The sequence below is a fragment of the Rhagoletis pomonella genome, unplaced genomic scaffold (genome assembly GCF_013731165.1).
Source record: "Rhagoletis pomonella isolate Grant_MI unplaced genomic scaffold, Rhpom_1.0 Rhpom_scaffold_00014, whole genome shotgun sequence".
NCBI lineage: Eukaryota > Metazoa > Arthropoda > Insecta > Diptera > Tephritidae > Rhagoletis > Rhagoletis pomonella.
Window position 1 is genome coordinate 19,497,628 of NW_023458568.1, and position 3,064 is coordinate 19,500,691.

The 3,064-nt window shown below is 30.2% G+C and overlaps 1 long non-coding RNA gene across 1 annotated transcript in view; it reads left to right on the top strand.

Moving 5' to 3' along the window:
- Positions 1-55: 55 nt before the first annotated feature.
- LOC118749097 overlaps positions 56-3,064 on the top strand; it is a 10,911-nt gene continuing 7,902 nt past the window's right edge. Inside the window, exon 1 of the long non-coding RNA XR_004994160.1 lies at positions 56-115. This is a non-coding gene — a long non-coding RNA (uncharacterized LOC118749097). The remainder of the gene's footprint in view (positions 116-3,064) is intronic.

Consider the following 3,064-nt stretch of genomic DNA (forward strand, 5'->3'; position numbering starts at 1 on the left):
ATTAATTAATTTTATAAACATAAACATCTGTTTCTTATACTTTTTTCGGATCTTCAAAGTTTGGAAGAAAAAGTTTTAGAGCAGATAAGGTAATCCGAGAAAAAAATTTTGAAAGGTAAACTAATTATACATATTGCTCATTTACTTCAATAACGTAACAACTCAAAAAAGCAGCACTCGAGATAAATAGCTTTAAAATTTTGAATTTGCATATACTCCCATAGTAAAATGAATACATATTTTATTCTAGCGAGATAGTGGTAATCGATACAGCTATAAAATTTTTATACAACACTTATAACGTATACTTACCTAAAAATTTTTAATTTTTAGATTAAGGCACTATTGAATTAAATAAGCGATATGTATGAATGTATTTAAAAAAAATTAACCACATATATATATATATATATATATTAGGGCGGGTCAATTTGTATGGATCGATTTTTTTCGACATTGTTCCTAGCATAATCGGATTCTCCATAAAATTCTAAGAAAAAAATTTCTCCAGACCATAGTCTAAAGTCAATTTCGAGCCTGCGCATTTTTAAAAGAAGATATCTTATATATAAAAATGAATTGCTGTCCGTTAGCCTCGCTAAGACTCGAAAACGGCTTGACCGATTTGAATATTTTTATTTTTTTGGTTTGTTTTTTATAATATCCGGATGGTTAAAACCAGAAAAAAGTAGAGTTGCCACCTGTTTAAAAATTTCAGTATAAGTAAATTAATGACATAAATTAGATATTGCAATATGGGTGTAAAAAGAAAGAAGTTATGAAGGCTTACAAGCGAAAATATTTTTGAGGGGGGTTGCCACCTGTTTCAAAATTTAATTTAATTAAATTGGTAAGATAAATATTGCAATATGGGTATCAAATTAAAAAGGTTTAAGAAGGCTTACTACTGAAAATATTTTTGATTCGAGTTGCCACCAATTTCGAAAATTTAATTCAATTAAGTTAATAAGATAAAGTATGTATTATAATATAGGTGTCAAACGAAAAGTATTTGAAAAATTATTGATTAAGAAATATTTTCTATAGGCCTGCCACCTACCTGAGCGGTAAAAACTAAAAGCCATACTCGCAAGTATTATTCAGAGCTTTTGAGGCTCGCATCAATGTGGAATACTGTAACTCCGTTAAGTTAGTGTTTATTGATGGCAAATAAAATACTATCCTGTTTGGCAATGATATCACCCCGTCGAGCAATGCACTTAGCCTCGATATAAAAAGAGAACAAAAGCCGAAGTACTAGCCGAAGAGGTTCATACAAATGTCCCACAATTGAACTAACAAAAAAAAATATGCTATTGGGTTTGGAGCTTTTTGGCCGGTTATATTGAATAAAACAAGTGTTTACTTCTTCTCCTACGCGTTTCGACGCATATTCGCGTCTTCTTCAGGGAGTCTATATATTTATAAATACGAAAAACATAATAATAACGAATAATTATTACAAGGAGCAAGTAAGACAATACAAAATAATTTAACACTAATTACACTTACTTTAATATTAAGCAGTAAAATTATCACAACATAAATTAAACATATTTAAAAACATTAAGACACGTTAAACACGTTTATTCGTTATTATTATGTTTTTCGTATTTATAAATATATAGACTCCCTGAAGAAGACGCGAATATGCGTCGAAACGCGTAGGAGAAGAAGCAAACACTTGTTTTATTCAATATAACCGGCCAAAAAGCTCCAAACCCAATAGCATTGAATTCTTAACCTTGGCCCACGGAAAATAATAATAAAAAAAATATGGCCTACGACTCTTTTATAGAAGCTGTTTACACTGGAGTAAATTTTAAACAAAAAACAAAACCGACTTCAATTCTCATATACGTTTAAGAGTACCGTTATTTTCTTCGTGGCCCAATTATCTGATCTACACTCAATTAGTAGGAGACTACCTCTGAGGAACCACCTTTCCTTTAAAAAAGAATTATAGAAAACGGATAACGTAATCCAAAGTTATGCGGTAACATGCATAAAAAAATATTCCGACGAATTAATAAAATATGCAGATTAATATTTAATAAAGTGTTAGGATATATTTTTTTTTACTACAAACCTGTGCTTGGGAGTTTATTGATACGAAAAATTTCTGATATCTATTTAAAGGACCGCAAGATTGCACTACAAAGCATATTACATATTTTTACTATTGTAACGGGAGAAGTTACTGTATGTATTTTTTTATATGTACAGTATCGAACAAAAGTTTTGGCACAGCGAATTTCCGCATTACATATATGGAAAGTTTTTAATTTATTTCCGATAATTTTTTATAAAAACATAGTTCATACTACACCAAAACACACAAAAAATCAAATGTGTAAACTTTGTGCAAAACTCAGGAAAATTCAATAAATCTGCATACAAATTTGAAATTTTTTCAAGCAACTTCAAACTTGCACTTTGATAAACTAAAATGAAGGGATTTTTAAACTGCATACTTGGAATTTTTCTAAAAAATACTTTGCCTATATTGTGAAAAATTCACTGGCCAATACTTATGTCCGTTACTGTAAGTAAATAAAACTTTAACTTTAAAAAACCAAAAAAAAATTAAATTTTACAATATATCAATTTTATTTTTCGAATCATACATTTTTTTTTTTGGTTTTAGATCCTTTTTGCTTTCAACATGAAGTATCTTTTTTCTGCTTTCTATTGTCATAGCGATAACTCCCTCTCTATTTTTATCAATCAATCAATCAATTTTATAATTTTTTTTTCGGCCTTTTTCCCTAATTACAAGTAGAGCTTTATAAAACTTTTATAACACTAAATGTTTATTAAGCTTAGGATTTTGTGTTATACGGGCAGGCTTGGGTCGAACTTTTGGGTAGGGGCAAATTTTGAAAAATCCCACTTTGACCCATTTAGAGTGCTCCAATCGAGTCCAAATGTATGACCGACCCCCACTAACTTTGGACGGCCGATCCACCCATGCCAGTGGCACACCGTCTGGAACTCCCCTGGGGCGTTCCCCATACAATCATTTCAAAAAATCACCATTTTTGGCCTTTACATGAAAAAATCA